We start from the raw sequence: 27,986 nt of genomic DNA, 5'->3' as shown, positions 1-27,986 counted from the left end.
TAAGCCATTTGTTGTTTCTCTCCAATTCAGGAGAGATAATTATGAAATTCACTTCCTGTGGATGCTAAGCAGACCAATCTCTTCTTAATGGTCTTTGGTGCTTGAAATGTGGCAGTGGCTCTAAGGTTTCCTATGCTGAGGCCTGGCCAAGTTTTACTGTTATTATGTTTTAATTTATTTCTGTACAGGATAATCTTATTCATGTCTGTGCAGAAGCAAGTCCTATTAAATTCAGTGGCACTTAACTCCCAGGTAACTGGGGTTAGGATTGCAGCCTTAGAATTGTTATGAATTGAATGATTTAAGTCAGGCATAGGCAAACTTGGCCTTCCAGGTGTTTTGGGACTACAACTCCCATCATCCCTAGCTACCAGGAGCAGTGGTCAGGGATGATGGGAGTTGTAGTCCCAAAACATCTGGAGGGCCGAGTTTGCCTATGCCTGCCTCATTTAAGCGGTTTTATATTGTCCTACATTTAGACATGGATTTGTGTTTTATATACGTTGCAAACTGTTTATATAATTCACAGTTCTTAAAAGTGGATTATAAATCCTAGAAATAAATAACTCATTTCCAATTCTGGCCAGGGAAGACACACAGCCATCAGAGCATTAAAACATTTAAAAAAAAAAAAACCAACACACACCAAACCATCCGAAACAAAACAGGTTCCAAAAAATATTGGGTTATTGCTGGGGAGGAAGGGGGCAACTTTCCTGACACTAATAATTCAGATTGACTCTTCCGTTATGGAACAATGGCTATACAACTGTGCATCTGGGGACTAAGAAGTAGATGTTTTGTTTTCTATTATTTCCCCTATCTCACAAAAGGAGACTACAGGCATGAGCAATGTGACTTGAGAACAGAAGAAACCACAGCAGCAATTTATTTCAGCAGGGAAGTGTACATTGGAGCTCTGCTCCATTGATCACAGATACTTCTGCCCCCCCCCCCGCCTTAGACATTTGCTCTCTCACACACAAGAATGCACTTGGCTGCTAGTAACATGAGAACTTATATTCGTATATGTAATGAGCATAAGAATATAAAGTTTTCATCAGATAATCTTTTGGAATCTTTTTGTTCTGGAGAACCTGGCCTCATGTGCTCTCATGGGAGCAGTCTTGTACATATGAGGGGATCACTCTTACACTATAAGGTCTAGAGACTTAATATTTTTAAGCTTAGAAGCTGTGTCCGCAACTGGCTTTGAACCCAGTACGGAGCAGCGAAGTTAAAAAAAGGGCATTAAATAGGCTGAAGTGTTTGGCTGATTTGTTGTTGGATATTGTGTTTACTATGGTTGAACTGGAAAGGCCCCATTATTTTACAGTCCTGTTTGTGGGTCCTATTGGTGATGCATTCGGAAGGCCACAACTATGATGTAGCATGGAAGGCAAGAGATGGGGATGTTGAATTTTGGCATCGCACAGGGTGCCGCTGAAATTTGAGACCCAAGATCCGCCACTGTTGTTGGAAGGGAATGTATGTTGCCTTTGAAACCAAGTAATGCATATTTCTTTCCTCGGTACTGCTCTGTGACAGCAGGCAATTACACAGTCACAGTGCAGCACGAGAAGACAGAAACAGTTGCCTGGATGCCTAGGCAACAAGGAGATAAGTTACCTGTCTTACTGTACAGTGTTGCAGTGGTTTCGTTGTCCACCCTTGCTGTGGCAATTGGTGTATCTGGTCTTCCGATGCTGCACTGAGAGGACAAGCTGTGTAATGTAGGAAGACAGGAAAAGTTGCCTTTGAAAATCGTATTCATGAGGGCAGGGGCAGCTAACACAGTTCCTTCAGCTGTTGTTAGACTCAGCCCCAGGCAACAAGGCTAATGACCAGGGGTGATATGAGCTGTAATATAACAACATCTGGAGGCCACTACATTGGATACATCTGCATTAGGGCAATGTTACTTCATTTTCCCCTAGTGATGATTCCATTCCAGTTGGCTATATAGCAATGCCATGCCATCTTACTCACTGATTGGCTAAGAAAGAAAAATGGTAATAGGGGAGCAGCATATAACAGGATTTTTTCAGGGGACAGTTTGTGCTTCCAAATCCCCTCCATCTATGAACTGTACAAGCTAGATTGCCCCATTTGCTTTCTATAGAGAAGGACCAGACTGTTCAATAATTATTGGGATATGGTATTTTTGTGTAGAACAGCAACGGTTGTATCAAAGCTTATTTTCCTGACATTTATTTAGGATGAGATTAAAAATGGCCTTTTCTTCCACATAACAGGGAAAATTGATGGGTTTTGCAGTGAGCTCTGAAGGTCAATTTAATGCAATCTTGACTGTTCTGAACATTTTCCTGTTTAGAGGTTTAACAATGCTTTTAAGCATCTTCACAGAGCTTCAAGCCCTTTGAACTGATGTGCTTTTCTTGCCATTTTTTAAATCACACACATAGAGAGAGATTCAAAATGTAACATCTAATCTGTATATATTATTTATGGAACAGCCTACTTGTTTGTTACAAAATGATATACTGCTGCACAAAATTGCTTTGCCATTTCTGTGCAGACAGAAGGTTGAGTTTTTGGCTCTCTAAAATAGTATAGCAAATACAATCAGAAGGCTTTAATAAGATATACAAAGGTCCAGGCTTTGAAATGTGCGTGCAAACATGTGATGTGAGCTTGCAAGTACTTGGGGCGTACCAACTTGTACAGTGCCCATCCAAGACGTTTTGCTGCTTGATGTGAAGGACAAGACGATCCTCTCCCATTCCACATGCTATAGCTAAACAGACTAACCGTTAGACCTTACTTTAACCTGGTGATGGGAGAGTGCCTGGAAAGTCTCTTCTCCAAAGATCTTAGAAGCCCACTCTGCAGAAACAGCATTCCTGCTAAGATACAATAGGCACCCACTATCTGAACTTTCCGGAAACTATTCAAGACATTTTGTTCTGACACGCTTTCCCAGCTGGATTAGTCGGTGTTTACCATGAGTGTCCACTTGTTAGGGTTTTAGTCTTTTTTAAAACAACAACAACATGATCATTTTTTGGGGGGTGTTATTATCTGTTTTATATGTAAATCGCCTTAAGCAGGGCTTTTTTCAGCCGGAATTTGCCAGAACTCAGTTCCAGCACGTCTCTCACATGTGTGCCATTGCCATTCTAAGAGAATGAGGAAGGTGTTCATGGTGAGTTCTGGCAACTGTTCCCCTCTAGAAAAATAGATAATGATAATGATAATAATAATAATAATAATAATAATAATAATAATAATACATTGTTTTCTTTTTGTCAGTTGTTGAGCATATGTTTAACCAGGAACTTAATAACCACCCCTTGAAAATTCTAATAGTTTGGGTGGGCAAAACACATGGCCCACTAAGTCACAGAGCAGTAAGCACCATTTGAATGACGCCAAAATAACTTGCCATTCTTCTATGCTACAACCAACCCCATGCAAGTCCCTTCCTGAGCTTCATGACATGGCGTTAAGGGGAATATCATCTCTTTGCTAGATTCTTTCATATGTTTTGTTCACAATGCATATAAATGCAGCAACAGGAGGGAGGACTAGAATATGTTTCTTCTTGTAATTAACAACAGCATTCATTCTTCACGTGGACCTAATCACTGTAGTCCTTCAGATTTTTTTTTAAGCACATCACTGTATGTAAAAATGGCTCTCATTCATGAAGGTTTCAAATCATTATGTAGTAAGCCACATTTTGCTCAGTAGCAAAATAGTCTTTTAATATTTAACTTTGCATAGCGAACAAATCAGGCAGAAAAGGGGCTGAATTATTTAAGCTAATTTATCTAACAGGAAAAAAATAAATAACTCCACTGCAGGACTTCCATCTGTCTATGGTGGTAAACAGCCACCACCTGCTTCCTGTAAATGGTGGTGTAAGATTATTACTCAGTAAATGTCACAATTTCCATTTCAAAACCCCTTTTCAGCTGTCTGCTTTTCCAGCAACAAAATAATAAATCACCTGCTAGCATGGTCAGAATAAATCCCCTATCTGTGTATTAATAATTGGGGGAAAGAGTGCCAGGAGAAACATTCATTTATTGCATTGCTTCCTTTTATGCAGTACTGAGTCTAGATGATACAAAAGGCAACAGATACCATTGCACACAGTAGCTAAGAGACTATCCTTTAGAAACCTTAGGTTGTAACCCTTTGCTTACTTACCTTTGAGTAAGCCCCACTAAACTCAGTGGAGGTTTCTCCTTAGTAGACAGGATTGTACTGGCAGCATCTTTCTGTCAGAGAGTACTTTGTGACAAAATGAAGCATTATAATTAGTATTACTGACTACTTTACACTGATTTCTGTGTACATTATCATGCATGAACCAGAGTCCTATGTGGGCTCTGATGTGCTCCAAAAACAATTCAAGGTAAGGAGAGCCCAGAGTTTGATACTGTTGACCATAGGTTTGCCATGTGTCCTACTTTACTGAAGACATTGCTCCACAGGGCTGCTATACAGCAGTCCTCTAGTTCAAGGGCTTTCATGTCCAAGTCTCGTTAAGATAAATAACCATAAGGGGGGGGGCAGGAATCTTGAAGTTGCCTGTCCATGGTTAGATGTGGACAGCAGACTAGCCACAACAGCTTCAGCAGACCTAGTGGGCACCAGCTGCCTCTGAAAAACTTCACAAAATACAGTGGTACCTCTGGTTAAGTACTTAATTCGTTCCGGAGGTCCGTTCTTAACCTGAAGCACCACTTTCGCTAATGGGACCTCCTGCTGCCACCGCACCGCCAGAGCACGGTTTCTGTTCTTATCCTGAAGCCAAGTTCTTAACCTGAAGCGTTATTTCTGGGTTAGCGGAGTCTGTAACCTGAAGTGTATGTGACCTGAGGTACCACTGTATCACAATAAAACATTACAAATGAAAATCAAACACAAAATACAATCAACATCTACAGTTCATTTAAAGCAGAATAATTCACAGGAAAACAAAATATTTACAACAGCCTCATTTATTCACCTCCACTTAGGGCAATATATTATCATACAGATAGCACCATGTAGGGATAGCCTTCCTGTATACCGGGTCTCTGAGAGGTATTAAATAACTCTGCAACACACAAAACTTTACAACCCAGTCTCTAACTTCTTTTAGCTTTCCATTGATGGTAGGCCAATGTTTACTTGTGCTGTCATTTGTTATGGATGGTTACTTTGCATAAAGGTTCCAAGCTGGATTTGAGATGTAAAAATAGTACCATAGTGAGAAAGACATTAAAAAAGAATATAATCCAAGGCCTCAAGATAAAACCAATGTTGTGGCAATGGTCAACAGCTGAGCACTGAGCAGCGAAGTACTGTCTGACTCAACATGCTCCATTACTTTTTGGCTTCACCCCAGGAATCACTGCAGTACAGAACAGCAAACCAGGGCTAATTTGTAGACTGCATCCCATTTTAATGATAGAAGAACACTGGCAAAGTGTGACACATATTTGAGAGTGCTTTTTGGGACATTTATTGAAACAAGTTTTCACACAGACACATAAGGACATGACATAGAAACAGGAAGGTATTTCCTAAATCCGAAGCATGGATAGGAATAGTCCTCCCTGGGCTCTTGAACAGCACTGGAAACAGACCTGAACATCCTTTTTGTGCTTGGCAGAAAAGAAAATTTAGGAGAGAAGGTTTGAGAAGTTTCACCCCATTCAGTGGCTCACATGGTCATGTATCATGGCTAATTTAACAGAACCATAGACCGGGGAGACTGAAACACTGTGGTCTAATTCCTGAAGCAAAGTAGCATCTACAAAAATCAAAATAGCAGCAAAGTTATGGAAATCCTCAGCCACAAACGTTTAAGGACTTCCTTAAAAAGCAAACATGGCAGACAGTTAAAATTGTTAAATAAACAAATATTTGAATGTAGGAGGGTCAACAGCTTACTCTATCACCACAGCTTCCTCAACTCAGAACCAACCAGCTGTTCTTCAGTTGGGTGAAGAGATATCCTTGTATGCAACGCTCTGCCTGCATTTTGGGTGCTAACTGCATACTAAAGAAAAAGAGAACATCCATGACTCCTTCCTAAAACCACATGGAGTAACATCATTAGAACAAGGCAGCAATCGTTCCTATGTTACTTTCTTTTTACAACTTAGTAGCCATCAGTGGTTTTAATGTTTTATTGAATGTATTGCTTTTAACCAGTGCTATTTTTTCCTAGAAAAAGAGGTGCTGGAACTCACCATGAACACTTACATTGTTTGCTGGTAATGGCAATCTTGCCCACTTGAGATGTGCCAGAACTGAGTTCCAGTGAGTTCCAGCTGGAAAACCCCCCTGCTTTTAACACCTGCTTATATTATTTGCTTGTTGGATTTTAATGTATTGTTGGAAATCACTGTGGGATCATGTAGATGGAATGAAAGGTGGTCTGTTAATTTGGAGAAATAGCTAGCTAGCTAGATTCAGGCAAGTCGGTGAGAATATGTGCAGTCAATGCAGAAGATCTAAGAATGCTTTTGGGTACATACTCAATTTATGCAGGGTGTTGACCAGTCCCGTTAAAACTCAGCTTTGCCCCAAATAAACTAAGAAATATCCTGGGTTATCCTGAGCACCTCCCCTGTAGCTCTGTGGTTCAGGAGATAAATGAGGTGGTGGACAACCTGACTTTCAGGGAAGCTCATCTGTAATAACTTATCACTGGATCCAGAGTCAACCATACTTAAAGTAGACCCACTGAAACAAAAAATACTTAAGTTCCTATCCTCACTAAGTTAAGTCCCATTGATTTCAGTGGGTCTGTTCTAAGCCTTAAGTCTACAGTCAACCCATAGACAATTGTCTGTATATAATTATCTATACAGTGGTACCTCGGGTTACATACGCTTCAGGTTACAGACTCCGCTAACCCAGAAATAACGCTTCAAGTTGAGAACTTTGCTTCAGGATAAGAACAGAAATCGTGCTCTGATGGCGCAGTAACAGTGGGAGGTCCCATTAGCTAAAGTGGTGCTTCAGGTTAAGAACAGTTTCAGGTTAAGAACAGACCTCCAGAACGAATTAAGTATGTAACCAGAGGTACCACTGTAAAGATCTTTTCAGAAACAGACTCAGGGAGAGAGCTTTCACAAACCAATACAATAATGTATTCCTGATATTTGTTTTAGTGATGAATGATGACTACAATTATGTATTTCCATAAATATAATCTTGTGTTTTTTTCAGTGAAGTTCAAACAACAAATGGAATCTTCTGAGTGTATGTTATATCATGCTACAATGGAGTAATTATCTAAATTATTTTACAGTATAAAATACAGCTGAAGATTTCTTTTAAAGTTTTCCGCAAGCAAAAAAATGTTTTGTCACAGATTGCTTTGGAATGGAATTTTATCAGCCTATTTTTAAAATGATATTTAACTACTTCAAGGAGTCAAGGAGGAATCCTAAATATTGCTTGGCATACTTTTAGTGCTTTCTAGCCTCTATCAACTTATGGAAAAATCATTTTTATTTGCAGTTCAAAATAATTAAAATGAAATGTAGTGGTAATATAATTGCATAATGGAAGAAAATGACTTAATCTATTTCTAAAAGTGGCTATATCTGGCATGTTTGATCATTTTAATTTCATAAAGATAAATCATGAATTTCAATAATTGAAGTACAAACCAAATTAACTTAATGATACAATGTAATTAGAGATTCAATACATGCAGTAATGTTACAATTTGATTAAATATGTCTCTAAAGACTTTTCTAGAAAATTTATTTATTAAAGATTGGTAGTGTATCACTGACCATAGTGCAGGAGCTTCTCCTGTTGCTTCCTTTTTGAGGCCATTATATAGTTAATTTCTGATTTTCTTAGTGTTTAAGGCAGGCATAGGCAAACTCAGCCCTCCAGATGTTTTGGGACTACAACTCCCACCACCCCTGACCACTGGTCCTGTTAGCTAGGGATGATGGGAGTTGTAGTCCCAAAACATCTGGAGGGCCGAGTTTGCCTATGCCTGGTTTAAGGGAAAGCAAAGCAAAGCAAAGAGGGACTGTCTAATATGACTGAGTGATAGCCAGTAGTGGTTAGTAAGGTAACAGCACTCACCTGACCTTCTGTTGCCCACATCCCAAGTCTGGGAACCTCTGGGTTAATGGGAGGAGTGAAGCAATGGCAAGTTTGTTATGGGACGAATACACCAATCCAGTGCTTCCGCTGGTGTGTTTGCACCACACTGACCTTGTCTCCCTCTACTTTCTGGTTAGCAAGAGTGATGCAGGCAACAGAAGGTCAGGTGCATGTAATCCCCCAGCAGCTGCTGGTGATAGAACAAGATATTGCAATAATCACCAACTCAGATGGCTTTACAGGGGAATTTGACAAATCCATGGAGTATCAGGTCACAAATGATTACTAGTCATGATAGTTACATACTGCTTCCAGGATCAGAATCATTCAGTTGCAGGGAAATGACCATGGGACAGGGCTATTGTACTCATGCAGTGAGCAAGGAAATATGCATACACACGCCAGACGCTGTGTGGAGGACATGAGTCCTTGCAGATCAGAGCCAAGACTTAAATATTCAGGAAAAGTCAGAAGCCCAATGTAACTTCGTTTATTCAACAGCTCACTCCCACATTGAAACAAGAACACACTCTGAAAGCCCCAACAATAACATTGCTTCAAAACAACAGCAACATGGCACTATATAGCATGTTTGTTTCAAAGGAGTGAAAATAGCATGCAATAATAGCATTGGATTAAAACCAACACACAAGCTCTTTGATAAATTCTGGTGGGTGACCAGATGACATGGACCTATCAGCTACAGCCAAGATCAAGTCTGTAATCCCAATTACTCTTATGTCCATGGATGTCCTAGTATATATAGGCTCAGAAAATGCATGCCTGAATATTATATTTATCCATGTAATTTAACTTTCCTTCTTCCCTGGCTCTTCAAACATTAGGAACCATGAGGTTTCAGTCTTGTCGAGTTTATAGATGATCTTTGATCTCTGTCACAGTGAGTAATCATAATAATTACAATATAAAAAGTAAAAGCTTGAATTAAGCAAATAATGTGTGCATTTTAGACTGCAATCTTGACATGTTCTGTCTAAATAATAATGTAATGATTTAATAATCAATTATTAAAAATATAAGCAAAATCTACTGGCTGTTTAGGTACCAGATTTTGCTAGGGAAGAAAACAAAATAACTCTCCTCACAGTTCAGTGCAGAGCCATTTTTCAATTTATTTAGTATTATATTCTGTGCCATACCAAGATTCATTATACCAAAGATGGCATGCCCACTGTTCACAGCAGCTGCAGTGCATTAACCTAATGGATTGGAATTATGGGTTGCCGTAGGAATTGTCTGTTTTGTGCCAAATCCAAATGTAAACCCTACTGTGAAAAGTCTTGACACTATTAAATGAGATAAAATACAATGTGTGTAGAATGAGACAGAGGAAGATTATGGAAATGGAGGAAAGGGACGGCATATGGCTAATTTTTAAAAATAGTATAAGGTTACTCAAAGGAAGCTTTAAACTTATCTGTAAATGGCAGGCTAAAATAAACACCAGCAGCTGAACGTATTGGACCAGGGAAGATTGTGACCAGAGAGGTTCATACGAGAGGTGTAAAGACAAAAATGTCCAGAGATGTCAATGACTATAAAATAAAACTATGGACAGAATGAAAAGACAGGAGGAACAGTGTAATGTAATATGTGGTTGAGCATGTGGAAGATAAATGCTGATTGACCATGAACTGCTTGACCAAGTAGCAATAGCATAACAAGACTGCAAAAATCTACATGGTTTTAAAGGAAAGTGTGGGTAGGGGAATAGAGAACAGTATGGCAAATTTGTGTTTTGAAAGAAAGAAAAGCTGTTGAAGATTTCTGGACAGAGGTTGAGGTCTCTAAGCCATCTTCTGAGAAAGAGTGGTGATATAACCTGAAGCTGTTGGATCAATTCCATTCCTCAGTAAAAATCGTTTATAATGTTGGGAATTATATCTGTGTGACTGGGTAGATAATGGCTTCTACATTCACAGGCTCATAGATTTTTAAAGCCAGAAAGAGACATGATCATCTGGTCTGACCTGTATAGCACTGGCCTGGGAATTATATTCTGATTATTACCTCAAGTCCAATTCTACTAGAGTAGTGCAGCTAACAAAAAAGAAAGGAAGAGATACTTTTCATTGAAAGATATTTACTACTGGAGTGCTTATTGGCTACACTTTTGGCTCTTCTTAATGTCACATGGCTGATCTACCCACCCACCCAAAATATGGTGGCTCCTTTTGACCAGTAGAGGAAGCCACTTACCTCCAGTAATGCCTCAGGAAATAGCTCTACAGCAACTTAAAGGTAAAGGGAAACCCTGACCATTAGGTCCAGTCGTGTCCGACTTTGGGGTTGTGGCGCTCATCTCGCGTTACTGGCTGAGGGAGCCGGTGTACAGCTTCTGGGTCATGTGGCCAGCATGACTATGCTGCTTCTGGCGAACCAGAGCAGTGCACGGAAACGCCATTTACCTTCCCGCTGGAGCGGTACCTATTTATGTACTTGAACTTTGACATGCTTTCAAACTGCTAGGTTGGCAGGAGCTGGGACTGAGCAATGGGAGCTCACCCCATCGCGGGGATTCGAACCGCCGACCTTCTGATCAGCAAGCCCACAGTGCCACCCGCTATATATAAGTTATAGCAACTTAGAGAGCTATAAAATTGAGTTAGAAAAATTCATGAAGGGTGTAGCAATTGATGGCTTCTAGTCACGATAGCTATACACTACTTCCAGGATCAAGGATGGCATGTGTTTATATATATCAATCACTGGTCAACAATGCCAACAGAGGACTACAGTGCTTGTGGGCTTCCCATGGGCACATGCTTGGTGACTTTGGGGAAATGGATGCTGGACTAGGCAAAACTTTGGTCTGATCCAGCAATTTTATTGTGTATACCTGAAGGAACGTCTCCACCTCCATTGTCCAGCCCGGGTACTGAGATCCAGTTCCAAAGGCCTTCTGGCAGTTCCCTCACTGTAATATGTGAAGCTACAGGGAACTAGGCAGAGGACTTTCTCGGTAGTGGCACCAACCCTGTGGAGTGCACTCTTGGCAGATGTCAAACAGATAAACAACTATTTGACTTTTAGCAGGCATTTGAAAGGAAGTTTTAAATGGTTGATGTTTTATTGTGTTTATAATATTTTGTGGGGAGCCTCCCAGAGTGGTTGGGGCAACCCAGTCAGGTGTGCAGATTTAATAATAATAATAATAATAATAATAATAATAATAATAATAATAATAATAATAAGCTACTTTGCTGTTGCCTGAAAGGGCAGCAAAGTGTTTGCATTGTGAGGGGTGGGGAAGCAACCTTTGACCACTTCATCAGTACTGGTAAATAAAGAAGAAAAAGTTTGTTTTAATGTCTAAGATAGCCCTAGCTGCTTGAATAGGGAGATAATTTCTCTCCTACACGCAATATAGCCTTCACCAGCCTGGTGCCCTCCAGATGTTGTAGATGTCACCCCAGCAACTTCTGACGAGCACTAGGTTGGCAAATACTTCTGCAGAAGATCCCTTTTGGCATAATAGTTGAGCCTGGAATCAGCTGTCCCTTCAGACCTCCTGGGAGACGAACAGCATAGACTTCAGGAAAAATTACTGGCTAACTCCATTTCTGCATAGGATATGGTTGAACATTTCTAGGTTGTTGTTTTTTGCTGTGAAATTGTCACATTGGCCTGATCTGCTTCCGGATATTAGATGGATTGAAATAAAGATCAACTGTCATTGCACCATGACTGTTGCCAACCTCAGAAGGAACAAACACAGGAAGGAACATTGGAATCTGGATATAGCACATTGATCAAAAATTCTGAACATTTAATTAACCCTTTGCTCCTCATCTTTCTGATAAATGGGCATGCAGGAGTTTAAGGTATTATGGGGACTGGTGTCTTCCAAGCAAGCAATATTGTCATGTTGGTTTTCAGTGTGCAAACTAGGCTATTTTGAGATGCCTGAGCTTTATTGCAGGGCAGATCATTTGCCTTTGAATTTGAAATTCAGCACACTCCAGGAGGGTAGGGAGCTCTGCGGTGCCATTTTATTTGAGTCAAGATGATCATAGCTATTTCATTCTTTTTGGGTAAAATTTCCTTCCATTTTCACTACATATCTTATAGCATCAGAAGCACAGATGCTTGCAAATGCTTTTGAAAAGGCTGCAGCTCTGCTTTGTAGAAAAGGGGCTGGATGTGCTCTGCAGAGTCTGAAATCACAGCAGTGTGACTTTATGTTATTGGTTTTATGGGTGGCACAGAAGGTGGTGAAAGTATCAAAGTTGGTAGGTAATTCATATTTAGCTCCTCATCTATGTTCTTAGAGGGCTTCTTCAGCCAATGATGAAATCATCAGTAATTGTGTTTTCACACATCACAAAATCAGACAAGTATGCAAAGGATACAGTAGGGGGGAAAGCACAAGTTCAATATACATGCTACAAATATGTTTTGCATTCACTGTGAACCTGTTGCAGCTTTTTGGGGGGGCACTTTTTCATTCCAGAGCCAGGAGAACAGGTAGGGCTCTTGAAAAACTGGCAGCTGAATTCAGCCGGCTCCACATATAAAGTAGCACAAAAGGAAGAAAAACATTTACTTTCCTTTTTATATAACCAGGTTTTTTTTGTTTTTTTTTTTAAAAATAACATTTTGAACAGCCCACATATTCACCCATCCACAGCTCCTGGCCCCCAAACCCACTCAATGCCTGTCCCTAAGCATCAGACCAAAGCTCCTTGCTTAAAAATGTGTATTTGGGATTTTACTGATAAGTAAAGTTGGTTTATCCTGAATTACATAGGTAGTACAGTAGTTACAATAACCCACTTCCTTCTCCCCTTGGCTTTGTTATTAGAGCAAGCCAAGTTGGTTTGGAATTTTCAATGGTTTTGAGTTATTTTAGAGTTATTTATGTGGTGCCTCCAATCTCTTCTTGGGTGTGGAGCAGAGTTTCCCAAATAAGTTGTTATTGACCCCTTGGGGATGATGGGACAGTCTCCTGTAACACGAAGTATTTGTTGAACAAATATACTTCTTTAGCCACCTGAATGCAATCTTTAGATCCTGATTTGAAAACAAAACAAAACAACCTTACAAAGAAGCGTTACCATTCAAACTCTTAGCCCGAAGTAGGAAAAGAACAGCTTTTCACCCACCCTTTTGTCTCCATCTGAAATTAACTTATTTCTGTGCCTGTACCATATTTAGTCCCTTGAAGTTATACCTAGTAGTTTGAAGTGCTAGAATTGAGTGAATGATGATAACTTTTCTACTAAGCTTTTAGCAGCTATAAAATGCAATATATGTTGTAGAATGATGAAAGAAAACACTCGGGAATATCGACTTTTAATTATATTTGCCCTTACACCTCATTTCCCCCCATTTTCATGTAATTACTATAAATACAGTAGGCATCAATTAACAACTGAAACATCTTTACCACTTGCACCATAATTACAATGCATGTTCATGTATTTATATTGTATCAGTACATATATTAAAATAAAACTAGATGTGTTTTCTTCTCTCCCTCTAAAATGAATGTTCAACCAACCACAATGTATTGTAGACACAAACGGGTTTGCCTCTTATATCTAGTTTATAGTATATTGAGGCCACAATAGAACAGTCTAATGGCTTCTTCAGGATTGTGGCCCTAGTGTGAAAAAACAATTAGATTATAGTATGAAGAGTAAACAGTATGAAATCCTATTTTCTGGCATGAATTCCTCATTCATATATTTGTAATACAAACTACCCTGATCCTATCTGTTTAATTTGGAAATGCCTAATCTAGGGTCCATTATTTATTCTGCCTTTGATATCATTAAAGAAACTTTCTAACTGCTGGTGGATCAAATAAACCTAATTGATTAAATGTTCACTTGAATTTATGAGTCTGATTAGGGAACAAATGTTTTGCATACAAATCATTTTGTACTGCTTGGGTTCATTTAGGAAGTCTCAGCGTGGCTTAGAAATGAACATGACATTTCAATATTGCAGCACTTTCCTTGCATGTAGACAGCAAAAAGAATAAATAAATGAGTTTAGAAAATAGATTGCACTTTAATTCGGAAAATGTAAGCAACTCTATTCTGCTGCACTGTGCAATTTATCCACATTTTCCTTGGAGCTTCCAAAGGGATCTCAAAAGAGATCCAAGCTTAAGTTTAGCTCTATTGCAATAATGGTGGCAGTTGCTGGTGTTTGCATTCCTGCAGCAGGAGGACAATACCCACCGCCTACAGTGGATGACAAGTGGGGAATAGTATAGGATCAGGTTAAGGACAAAACCAAATGTGACCTGCAAAAAATGTTGGCATGTAGAATGAATTGCAGGTGGGAACAATGCAAATTACAGGTGCAGGAAGTCTGGTCTCAATGGGGACCAGAGCAGAGGCCAAATAGTTTAACCCAGGGGTTGTCAACCTGCGGCCCATGGGCCGCAAGCGGCCCACGGGGGGCAGTTTAGCTGCCCCATGAGCCGTCCCTGAACCAAGCCGCCCACTCGGTGAGTCCGTGCACACTGTGCTAAACTGGTGCGGTGTGGGGACTCGCTTCCGCGATGCCGGAAATCACATCTGCGCATGCCCAGACACTGGAAATCGCGTCTGCACATGCCCAGATGCTGGAAATTGCATTTGCACACGATCCGGCCCACAGATAGATCTCCACGAGACTTGACTGGCTCAGGTAGGTAAAACCTTGCTGACCTCTGGATTAATCCCTTCTACCTCACATACCTGGGTCCTAATCCAGACTGCCCCTAGATCAGGGAAATATTGCACTCAAAGTCAAAGCTGCATGATACACAATGTTTGTTGCTTGGTCCTCAAGCTTGAATGATATACAGGGGTTCTTCTGAATTAGATTGTAATCTGCACCTCACACCTTATCCCTTTGACATGTATTGCATCCTCCCTCTAATGTCTGCCCCTATAACGGAGAAAGGAATAGCCTGATCCTGTTATTAAATCCGTTGCATTTAGAACAAGTTTATGGAAACATTAGGAAATGTGTAATGAACTCAGAATGGTTAGATGTGAGACTGGTACTCTTAACTGGCATATCATTTCCAAAAAGTTGCATGGAAATCTTCAAAGCCACACGTTGTCTCATTCCCCCCTCATCTCTCTGCTTCTATATGTGATACATCCCTGCCTTTGCTCCTCCAGGTCCCCTAAGTTCGGCCATCAAAGACTCTCCTGCTCAGAAGATGTGGTCTTTTCTACCTTGATGGCCTATAAGTTGGGAAGAACCTCCCAAAACACCTGTGCTACTTCCTTAAAATCCCTCAAAACCCTCACATACACTGTCATGTACATTTTTCTGTCTTAGAACTCTATTGTTTGATTTGCTACTCAAGGTTGGGAACCTCATAATATGTTTTTCACCTTCAGGAACAAGCTCCTGTGGATTGTACCCTTTGAAAGGCCAGAGACTTGTATACATATTTGCATTTTCTTTTTCTTTTTTAAAAGCATTTATTACAATTTTTAATGAAACAACAAGCACAAAATACATCAAAACAATACATAACACTACAAAACTACAAAAATACAAAAAATAACAAAATTAAACACAAAAATACAAAAATCTTAACAAACACTTATTTAACTATCCTTATCCTATTCCTAACATTATTTAGGGACCTCCTCACATCCTCTCTTCTGCGTTCATTTCTAAACTTCTTTAGTAATTTAATAACATTATAAAATCATCATTCTCATCTAATCTTTATCCTTATAAACCTTGTATAATCATCATTCTCTTCTATTCTTAATCCTTATAAAAATAAACATAACATAATACTATCTACTTCTTATATCCTATCTTAACCTAACTAATTACATAACTGTAGCCTTATATGTCCTCTGATTTCAATTTAAATGTCAATCTTTTCACGTCGTTTCAAATAATCTTTAAATTTCTTCCAATCCTCCTGCACCGTTTCTTCCCTCTGGTCTTGGAGTTTCCTGGTCAGTTCTGCAAGTTCCATATATTCAATCATCTTCATCTGCCAATCTTCCACTGTTGGTAATTCTTCAGTTTTCCAGTTTTTAGCTATTAAAATCCTAGCAGCTGTGGTGGCATACATAAAAAACGTTCTATCTTTGTTGGGAATTTCATAGTTGGTCATGCCCAGCAGAAAGGCCTCTGGTTTCTTACTGAATGTGTTTTTCAACACCTTTTTAAGTTCATTATAAATCTTCTCCCAGAAGTCCTTTACCTTTGGGCACGTCCACCACATATGAAAGGAAGTACCTTCTACTTGCTTACATTTCCAGCATTTATTACACAAGGCATGATACATTTTTGCTAACTTGTTGTTGTTGTTCAGTCGTTCAGTCGTGTCCGACTCTTCGTGACCCCATGGACCAGAGCACGCCAGGCACGCCTATCCTTCACTGCCTCCCGCAGTTTGGCCAAACTCATGTTAGTTTTGCTAACTTAACTGGAGTTAAATACCATCTATAAATCATTTTCATGATATTTTCCCATAACATATTGCATGCAGTAAACTTAGTACCCTCCTTCCACAACTTCTCCCAATCTTCCAACATTATATTATGCCCACATCTTTTGCCCAATCAATCATTACCGATTTAACCATTTCATCTTTCGTATGCCACTCTAGCAACAAATTGTACATTCTGGAAAGATTTTTAGTATTTGGTTCTATCAACTCCGTTTCCAACTTGGATTTCTCTGACTGAAAGCCTTGTTTCTTATCTATCTTAAAAACTTCATTTATCTGGTAGTATTGCAACCAGTCAGATACTTTCTCTTTTAATTGCTCATAACTTTTCAATTTAAAATTCTGACCTTCTTGTTCTAATATATCAGCATATTTCGGCCAATTAGCAGGCATATTGGGTCTTTTGTAGGCCTTCGCCTCTACTGGAGATACCCATCTGGGAGTTTTCCTTTCTAACAAATCTTTGTTCCGAATCCAAACCTGATACAATGCATTCCTGATAATGTGAGATGTAAAAGCTTTGTGGGCCTTAACTTTATCATACCAAAGATAGGCATGCCAACCGAACACATTGTCATGTCCTTCCAAGTCTAAAACATCAGTATTTTCTAACTTAAACCAGTCCTTTAACCAGCAAAAGGCTGCAGCTTCAAAATAAATCCTGAGATCTGGCAGTGAGAATTCACCCCTTTCCTTCATATTTACATTTTCAAAGCTTATCTATATTCATTGGCATCAATGTTGACAATACCACTAGTGTAGTCTAATGGCTAATAGAGGGAACTGTATGAACCAGCAAATCTATGGTACACATCTTAAATCTGCCAGAATTAGGTGGCCTTAGGCAGCTCACTTAGTCCCAACGTCCCACCTGGAATGCAAGGACAATATTACAAGACTATCATGTTGAGCTGCTGTCAGGATTACTGTGATAATATATGTGAAGTAAAGAAGTCTGAACATGTTAAAACACTACATAAATAACAAATATTACTGTATAATAATAGCTAAGGAACAGGATGGAAACAGCTAACAATGCCAAACCTGAGTGAGAGTGGAGAACCTGCTGCTGCCCAGATATTGTTAGTAGTATTATTGCAAAAGTGATATTTGAACCAGTGTCTACCAGCCTTTGGGAGGGCACTGGAAACAGCTGGGCTGGAGCCGTTTGTGAAGAACCCCCATCCCACAGCTGAAAAGAAGCCCCCACCAACAGCAGTGATGTCAAGAGCCTGATCATGAAGAAGCCATTTGGAGAAATGGCAAGATGCCAAAGAGTCATGGCCAACTTTTAGTTACCTTCCTCTCAGCCTTCAGATCTCATTTGGCAATGCTTGCCATTCTTTCAATAACCTGTGGGGTGTTTTACTCCGGAGCCCTTGCAGGTACCCAATAAACTAGAGAGCCTCTCATTTCTGCACAGAAAAATAACTCTGCAATTTATCTGGTATTCTCCTCAGTATTGACTCGTTCCATTAGAGTTTCTCCCTCAGATCCACTTCGCTGGCTATACACAGGCCTGTTGTCAAAGGGTGGCTCCGTTGTACATGAACCACTGCTGGTGGTGAGCGTGGGGCCTTGTGTAAATTGGACCGTCCTGACTGCTGATACTGGTCTGTCTCAATTCCTGAGAGTGTAAGACAAAGATTGGAAAAATGAACATTTAACCAATAGAAAAAGTTTAAAAGAAAAATATCCGATTTCTTTTCAGACTTTCCAGAAAATAGTCTTGTTCCTTCCCTCCATGCCACAGGCAGTGTAGCAAGGAATGAATGACAAAGCATTTTCTGTCAGGAAAAGGATAAGCTATGTGATGCATACAGACCACAAAGGGATCCCTGAAAGCAGCTTTCACTCCAGCTCTGAAATAACTACCCCAATTAGTCTTTAAAATACATGTTTTAAAAATGTTGCTGTAAGATGCAATATGGTTCAGAATCAGACAATTATTTGACTTCCGGCGGCGACGCAATCGCCGGGTGGTCGAGGGCTGCTTCGGGTCCGAAGCGCCCTGTCCATCCCGGGGGTTAGGAGCCCCGCTACCGCAAAGCGGGGCTCCGGTTGGGGTGCGGGAAGAGCGTCCCGCACCCTGGGCTCCCCGGCAGCGCCCGCGGAGGCTCCGAACCCTTCCCTCGCCCCCCCTGTAAAGGGGGAGTGGGGGTGAAGGGAAAACGGAGCCGGGCTTCGGGGACATGCCCCAACCGGGATGCAAATGCGGCGACAAAGCCCGCGGTGAGCGTCTAAGTTCTACCTTTGAAGAATGGAGCTAAAGGAACCCGGTGGTCGTGAGTAAAGAATCTGATTAGAATTCGTGTTTTCGGAACGATCCGGGGGGAAGGAGAAAGGCAGCCTGCCTCCCTCCCTTCGAGCTCAAACTAACCAATTTGAGTGACTACTGCTACAGAACTGGTTACAAAGTATTTAAAATTGACACATGAGACTGGCAATCTCTTTTTTGGGGAAGTTAACTAGAGGAAAATATCTCCATTTAAAGTTGCGGTATTTGTGCTCCAGCTCAGGAAAATGGCGACGAACAAAGAGGCAGGAGTAGAAATATGATACCCACTTCCTCCTCCTCTGCCAGTATGTTGGGCTTCATCCTTGAACTGGTATTGAACTCTGGACTAACAGATGAACAGAGACTCACTGCCTTGAAGGTGGAACTGCTTTGTAGAAAAGTCAAAGTCTTGTGTGGGGGTCTGAAATGGAACCAATTGCCCACAGAGGAGGCTTTTAAAACTTTTGACACTTTGGAAGAAAGCCTTGCCAAGGAGCTGAGAGGGTGGATGGAAAGATGGAGAGAAATGAGTGAGCTACTTCGGAGAAGAAATTCGCTTTTTGGGGGTGGCAGCCCCAAGGCGACGTCAAGATTTTTTATATCCAGTCCCCGAGGTGTGAGCTCGGGGGCCAGGGACAGAGAATTAAGGTATTTACAAGAAGAAAAGGAATGCTACAAAGAACCGAAGAAGCTGAGGGATGATGAGATGGACACCCCTGAACTCGTGGCAAGGAGAGGTTTGGACTGTGCCTGGATCTGTGGACGTTTGGAGAGGGAAGCTACATGGAAGTTCAGTGCTGATGCCAACAGAAGAAGAATAATGGACAGAGGGGGTGTGGGGTGAAGCATTAAGTAAAATTTAAAGTAGCCTGTTATGGTAAATTGAAATCGGAGGGCGAATACTGTCAACAATATTTCTTTTTATATTTTTTATTCGAACATGAAAGGAGATATTTCAAGTTTTTATGTTATTAGCAGTGGTCTTAAGGATAGAAGAGATAGACTTGATGTGAATGATTTGTGAAGATCTGTGAGGTGGAGTATAAGCAAAGTGAATTTTAGTGGATTAAGTTTATGGATTAAGATTAAGATGTAGATTAAGATAAGAAATCGATAAGAATAAGTGAAGAAGAATTACGACGAGGTATTATTATGACGATGTATTCTTAGCAAAATGTTGAAGATATAAATTGAATGTAATTATACAATTGAATTTAATTTTCTTTTCTTTTCTCAGGAGAAATGGTTATAAAGTAGATTAAGGATATAAAATCGAAGGTGAAAAGGCAGGGGAAGTCATAGTCAAGATATGGAAATAGAAATTTTTTTTTTTTTAGAAAGATGCAGTAAGATAACTTGACATTGTTTGTATTTGTTTTATTTGTTTTGCATTTGTTTAATTGTAGGTGTGGGTGTGGGTATATGTTGTTATAGAAAAATGCTAATAAATTCTTATAAAAAAAAAAAAGAATCAGACAATTATTTATTAACCTCTTTGCTTTCCACGGTCTTTTTTTTTTCCTTTTGACTTTCTTGCTGATTTAAAATACGTGTTTTGTTTTGTTTTAAAACCAAGACCCAGTAGCTGTTGTAGGTCTACTCTTACCAGTTGCTGTTACAACAGCAACAAGGAGTAGCTTTATTGCCAGGGAAGGAAAGTGTGGCAGTTTCCAAATGCAACCTTTAATTATTTTTGTCAGTTCATATTGTATTTTACTCTGGGATTGGGAAGCATTTACTTCTCTCGCAGCTCATAATTAAGGAAGAAATGGCTTCTCTATTCCAGAAACAATGATAACAGACTAGAAACAGCATCCGTTCCATATTATAATTGTAATCTTGGGGAAAACAGTGTTTGTAAGTCCAGAAAATTATCTTTCCGCACAAGCCAGTGTGTTTATTTTCTGAATATGAACCTTTTGGCAGTTTTTAATCTTCAGCAGTGAAGCAGAACAAGAATAAAAATCTGATATAAAACCTTTTCTTCAAAAAACCCATCTCCCTTTCCACGTCTCTTTTGAATAGAACAATCGCCCTTAAGTGACTTTCCAAACATTTTATTTGTAAATTTAATAAGAATATAAGGCTAAGATTCTATACACATTTACCTGAGAGTACGTTCTGCATAACTCTGTGGGGCATACTGTAAATATGCAAAAATAGCTTACATATTTTTAGCTCTGGGTTGGAGCATGGATTATATTTACCATAATCTTTCATAGTGGTCTCGACATGGTGAATGATACCTATCCTAGTTCTAGTGCATGGAATTATAAATCAGGTTACTGCTTTCATATTATGAAACTAGATTCTCCATGGCTTTTCCGCAAGGAAAGTGATTCTACATGGTTTGGACAGGATTTGCCACAGGGAATCTATTTTTAGTGATATCCCCATGATGAATGCAATCTGTGTCCTGGATTTCATTCTTTCTCCATGAGGAAGATCCACAATGTTCTCTTTTTTTGCAGATCGGAAGCTGAAATTGTGAGAAAATTGCTCTCTAGCTTCCAGGGGAGCCTGGACAGGGATTCCACTGAATGCCCTCCTGATTCTGATATGTCAGAACATTCAGACATGTCTGACACAAGGAAACTGAATTGAGTACATGGGGAAATCAGTATTCAAAACAAATATCCAGTGGCAGGCAAATGGTCTTTCTGCTTAGATACATATGGGAGGGACTTCAATGCCATAGCTAGACTTTTGGATTGTCCAGAGAACAGGAGAGAGACAGAAATGATTCTGTAATTCAAGGAAGTGTACAATATTTGTAGGACCAAAAAGAGTGTGTGGTTTTGAGATTTTGAGGAGATTTTTTTTAATTGCTTGACATTTTCAGTGGCAAAACTGTGCCCTCCAGTGACCATGAGCCTGTTTCAGCTCTCAATAAGCTAGAATGCATGTGAGAGATCGCTGTCTGAATGTGTCTTCACAAAAAAAATCCACTTGACTTGAGGCTCTTTTTCTATCGTGTGCAGGATAATTCTCACTACTTGGTGTTGCAGATTTCTGCCTGTCAGTTTCTGCTCCTCATCAATATAAAAAATAATAAAGCAACCTACCTCATAAAATTGTGATGAGCACAAGCAAGCTAAAGGTTTGAAAGGACTATACATGAACATGTTTCAAAAGTGAAAGATTAATAATCACAGTACCCTTATTATAGTCAAACAAGAGCCTAATTAAATCTATTTGAGAAGACTTTGTTTCTCTTGCATAATGGTATGTTTATAACTCTAAAATGATGGATGCCTTTTTCAGCTAGTCTCACTTTTATGCTAATTGATGGATGCTGCAGGTGAAGGGAAATCTTAAACAGGTCAAACACTTTTTTTTTTACAAAAAAAAATCAAAGTGGCAAATAATAGCCTTGAAGCAATTTCCACAGGGTGCACAGTGACTTCCTATTGTAAAGAAACACACACATTGTTAATGTGTGAACATATGCCTCTGAAACTGCAAAAGCCTTGCATTTTTGGCAGTAGCAGTTGTTCTATTGAGGGCCTTTAAAAAGAGGATTTGCCAAATGCTCTGTTCTTGAGGATTTATTACATTTTTAATTTCAGAGGAAATAATTCAACATAAGCAAGGCACATCTGATTTATTATAGTTTGCCAATAGATTAGCTGCTGAAAACCCCGAATATGTGCAATAGCTAAAATCAAAAAGAAAACTGAAAGGAAAATATTCCAACAGAACCAGAAGACTTGGAAGACCTCGCTGCTGCTCAAGGATTGCTGTCCATGGTACTGGCCAACCACACTTGTTCCAGTAATGCCGCAGCCTGATTTTAAATGAGATGCTGCTAGGTACTCATGTAAACACATCGTATTTCTTAGCCTTATCTGAAATGTCACAAAATTTCACATTCATTCTTCAAAGTCCTGTGTTATGAGTTCAGAGTGACTGAACTGATTGTCACTTTATCCTGATTGAAGGCATATGCCCTCTTAAGAATAAAATGTAAGATGTGGAACAATACAGCAGATACAAAATATAACCAAGCTGAAATAACTGTTTAAATATTCACACAATACAGGTGTACTGTGGGATTTTCTTTTAGCTCCTTACCTAATTAGTACTGTGGGGGAACTGGGGTGAAGAGGCAATACTGGAAATGGTTCTGCTTCAGAACTTCAGCTTCTTTTAATGGATACATTGCAATGTTTTTCTGTGGTTTCCCTTAGGTATGTATATTATTACACAAGGCTGCACTGGCAAATACCCTTTAGCCACAGTGCCAGTTCTTCTGTGCATTCTAGAGACCAGATGCCTAACTCATTTACTCATATATTTTCTGGGGGTATAAATCATATCAGCAGTACCAACTCTCACCGTATCTGGGATCACTCAGTGTTTGTAACTTTTATGGTGCTGGTCCATTAGCTTGCTATTGGCTCCTCCTGTTTCTGCACAGGAAATGTGAGCAGGAACCAAGGAATTCTGGGACATGTTGCTGTTGAGAGCACATGTCACATAGTTTGGCACACTTTCCCCTCTCTCTTTGCACCTGTTAAATCTGTCCTTGGGATTCCCTCAACCTTCTGGAGCAGGGGGAGGGAAATTCCCATTGCACAAGTAGAAGTATTTGCACTGATAAGACCCTGAGACTACATTACATACGAACCAAATGTCAACAAATTCCTTATCGCATAGGTAGCGACCCCTGACTTCCTCTAATAAGTTATTTGCATTGAAATCATCATCATCATCATCATCCTGGTTTTGCTGCAACAGAAATCCTAAAAATGTGTGTATGCTCATATAAATTGCTGTATTGTTTATCATGAAATCTATCCCTTTGTCTCTAGATTTTATAAGGTTCAGAGTTTCCTGAATTAGCCCCTTCATGCATGCTTTCAAGTGATTATCATAACCTGGAGGCTGGCTTAGTTTTACATCTGCCATTAGAACCCTGCTGCACAAAACCGATTATTTCCACTGCTGAACTTGTAGGAACCAAGGAAGCTCTTGTTGTAGTGCCAGCTTTTTATTATAACCTTCTGATCACAATTCCTGCCTCATGAACTGGGTTTGATTTTCCATGTATTTTATATACTGGAAGCTTGAATGAGAAGGGTGAGGAGATGGGCTGTTAAGCACTGTCATTTTGCTATTTGTATGTCATAATAAAATTGACTTTAGACATATTTCTCTCGGAAGATGTTGCCCTCCAAAGCATTTAAAGAGCACATCTACAGATGAAATATAGCAGAAGAAATAGAACGGCATCCCAGTAATAAACTGCTGGATCTACCATCTGTCAAATACATAGAGATAATGGACTTTATTGCTAATGTAGGCCCTGGCCTTAATTTGCTTTTTATGGATGTCAAAAAATGCATTCGGAAGAAGTAGGCATCACTGAGAGAGGGGCTAAACATCACGGTTGTCATGGCAGTTTGCATGCATAAGGCAAATTCCTTGCATACACCCTCGGATATATGGTGTATAGAGAAGGGTGGCTCACTCTATTTCCAGGCCATGTCACTGTCACATGTGTCTATTTCATAATTTTAAAGTGTGATGAAAACTGTATTATAAAGTTCTTTCTAGTAGCACCTTAGAGACCAACTGAGTTTGTTCCTGGTATGAGCTTTCGTGTGCCTGCACACTTCTTCAGATACACTGAAGTATCTCAGTGTATCTGAAGAAGTGTGCATGCACACGAAAGCTCATACCAGGAACAAACTCAGTTGGTCTCTAAGGTGCTACTAGAAAGAATTTTCGATTTTGTTTTGACTATGGCAGACCAACACGGCTACCCACCTGTAACTGTATTATAAAGGTAAAGGCTAAAGAAAATATATTTTGATTGTGGATTTGTGTTCTCTGATAACTCTAGTTTTCTGGGGATCTCCCTTAGTATTGCATGTTTATCAAGACAAAAGAGATGTAGCATATTTATCCAGTAGTGTTCCATGCATAGGTGGGGTGTGCTGGGTGTGATGGACCAGGCCCATGGTTGTCCAATATTCTGAACAATGGAAGGATCTAAACAGTAGTGTCTTGCCTGATACACTTGACTATTAATCTAAGTTAGGCACAGTGTGCTTCATGTCCAATTCTCTATAGATGCCAGGCCTAGGAATTGGGCTTCTTATGGGCTAGCTTTGCTTGGGATCCAATGAGAACCAGGACACTCCAGCTGGTGTACTTAGCTTTGTCCCATTAGTTTTCAGGTTTCTTGCTGTAATAATATGTGTGCATATCTGCAAATGGTAACCAGACTAAGTTAATTAGTTTATGCAAGCTTATTGTGAAATGTATTCTTTAATATACTTTATAAAGCTTAGCCCTGTGCTTGATGCTCAGAAGCAGGCTAGTTAGGAGTGTTGATTCTTGCTGTACATGAATAAAATGTGTGGTTTCCTTCACTCTAAAGTGTGCTTTTTGCCTCCTAATCAGAAAGAACAGCTGCCTTTTGGCAGAACACATGCCTAGAACTAAACTGAAAATGTTGGGGTTGTGTTGGCATGAAATGTTTTAATTTACAGTACTTATAGTCTGATCTTTAGGGATGAAGAAGAGTAAGAGGGTGGGCTCTCTTTTTCACTGGAGTAGAGATCTTTTCCTGTTTGACCTAATGTCATGTTGGTTTGCATAGTCCTCTGAGATTTAGCCTGTCTATTAAGAAAATTCTTCTGAGTATACATGTATAGAACTACACTGTAAGTAATAAAAAATGTTATAATTGCCCTAGATACACGTGAACACATCCCAAATCTCACATTCAGTAATTTATCAGTAATTTATTTATCTTCAGTCTATCTTTACAAAGCAGGGAACTGCTCATTTGCCATTACATTGCCATTAGATGTGAATAAGGCATGCAGAAGGCAACATTCCAAGGAATCTAAGCGTGAGTGCCAGAGAATTCAGTAGAGAGAGATATTAAGCTGTGCAATCTGTTCATCTTAAACTGTGAAGATCTGGATAGGGTTGAACCCTTTGAGCTTCAGGCATAGCATCCTAACACACTCTTTAGTTTGTTCAGAACAAATTGTAATGGGGACACAAATTGTCAAATCAGACTTGATTAATGGTACTCATACAATGGTTGTATATTTGCTTCTGTGATAACAGAGCAATGTGTAGACCATAAATTGCCACTGGTGATGAACTATTTGCTCTGTACACAAGGGGGGAGGGAATCATTATTTTCTTGTCTAATGCTTTATTAATAGAGACAAAAAATTAAAGTAAATGTGAGAAACTAAGGAACAAGAGAGGCAACAGCTTATACGCTCTTTTAAGAGAAAATAAAAATAAAATAAAATGATATTTGGTATCTTACTTAATTTATTTTATTTGAGGTACTTCAGTTACTCAGTGAATTGGAGTTCAGCTTGTTTGGTTTTATAGAGTCACACAACAGGCTAGACTGAGTTGAGTAGACACAGCCAAGATTAATTTTATTTGTTTAAAAAACAAAGAGATGACCACACAAATAGGATTTCAAAGTGTGTCTGTGACTTAGATTGCAAGATAAGGACGATGAGGGAAGGAAAGTTACCATCTCATTGTCTCCCACCTCCTATCCTCACAGAAAGCCTCTCTGTAGGGACAGGGGACTCTCTTTAGAAATGTGGGTGTCACAACTCCCAGGCTAGCTGTCTAGTGAAATCAGATACATAGAGAGATTCTGCTAGTTATTTTATTTAAATCAAGAGAATACACAGAGCTACCATGGATTATGTTCCTCTAAGCCTTGATACATTGCTCAGAGTGCCTGCTCTACTCCCCTTGCAGCATTTCCTAGTTTCCAAATCCCTTCTTACTCCCTATAGTGGCCGGCAACAGAATCTTTCTGTTTCTGTTTGGCCTTCTGATCTAAAATGTGGAGGAATCGCCTGGTCCTTGGAAAAGGAGGAGGTTCTACCAGGCTTTCAAATGATGTCGTTTCCACTTCTGAGTCCTGTCTCTGTTTAGGACTAGAACACCTGCTAGCTTGCTCCTGTTCCTCATCCTCCATTATTCTCCAGCTCTTTGCTTCTTCTTCTGGGATGTATCCTGTTCACCACCACCACAAATCTGTGTCCATACTAATCATCTTCCTCCTGCCCTGACACATCTTGAGGTGGAGGTCTCTACCACTCCTCCCATCTGCCCCATCACTGACATCAGGATTAGTGTCAGGGGATTTCTGGAAAAGATGGGAAACTTTCTTTCTTTTTGTGAATGTCCTTTAACTTATAAGGTCCAATTTTGGACAATTTATCCATTCCCCAGAAGCCCTCTCTTACACATACACATGACAAAATGATCATGGAGGGTTTCCAGAGAGGCTTTTCAGAGAGTGTGGGATGCTGTGGATAGAAGAAGGGATGAAAAACTTTCCCCTTGAGCTTCTTTATGCTAGGACCAAGGCAACACCAGCAAATGTGCCTTAGGCCATGTTCAAGAACATCCTTACTTGGGAATAGCCCTAATTAAACTAGCCTGGACTTGCATCTGAGTAAAGATGCACAGATTATAGCTGAATGTCAGCTATAAATGATTTACACTGAAATAGTTGAGTGTCAGGGACCCAAGTGGCGCTGTGGGTTAAACCACAGAGTCTAGGGCTTGCTGATCAGAAGGTCGGCAGTTCGAATCCCTGCCACGGGGTGAACTCCCATTGTTCAGTCCCTGCTCCTGCCCCCCTAGCAGTTCGAAAGCACGTCAAAGTGCAAGTAGATAAATAGGGACCGGTCCGGCGGGAAGGTAAACGGCATTTCCGTGCGCTGCTCTGGTTCACCAGAAGCGGCTTAGTCATGCTGGCCACATGACCCGGAAGCTGTCTGTGGACAAACGCCGGCTCCCTTGGCCTATAGAGCGAGATGAGCGCCGCCACCCAGAGTTGGACATGACTGGACCTAATGGTCAGGGGTCCCTTTACCTTTACCTTAGTTGAGTGTTAGTGGACCTCAACAAGGCTAGAATGGATAAAAGAAACAAAACTGGCTGAAATCCAACAATTCGGCCTTAACTGATTTGTGGTCCAGAGAGAATCACAAAAACTCTGCATTCAGTGATTATGTCACTTAATATGATATACGCCATGACCTGAAATATAGTCATGCAGCAGAAGTGTGCATGCACAAGAAAGCTCATACTAAGAACAAACTTAGTTGGTCTCTAAGGTGCTACTGGAAGGAATTTTTTTTATTATAT

The sequence above is a fragment of the Lacerta agilis genome, chromosome 4 (assembly GCF_009819535.1).
Source record: "Lacerta agilis isolate rLacAgi1 chromosome 4, rLacAgi1.pri, whole genome shotgun sequence".
NCBI classification, from domain to species: Eukaryota; Metazoa; Chordata; class Lepidosauria; order Squamata; family Lacertidae; genus Lacerta; species Lacerta agilis.
Note: the sequence above shows the minus strand (reverse complement) of the source record.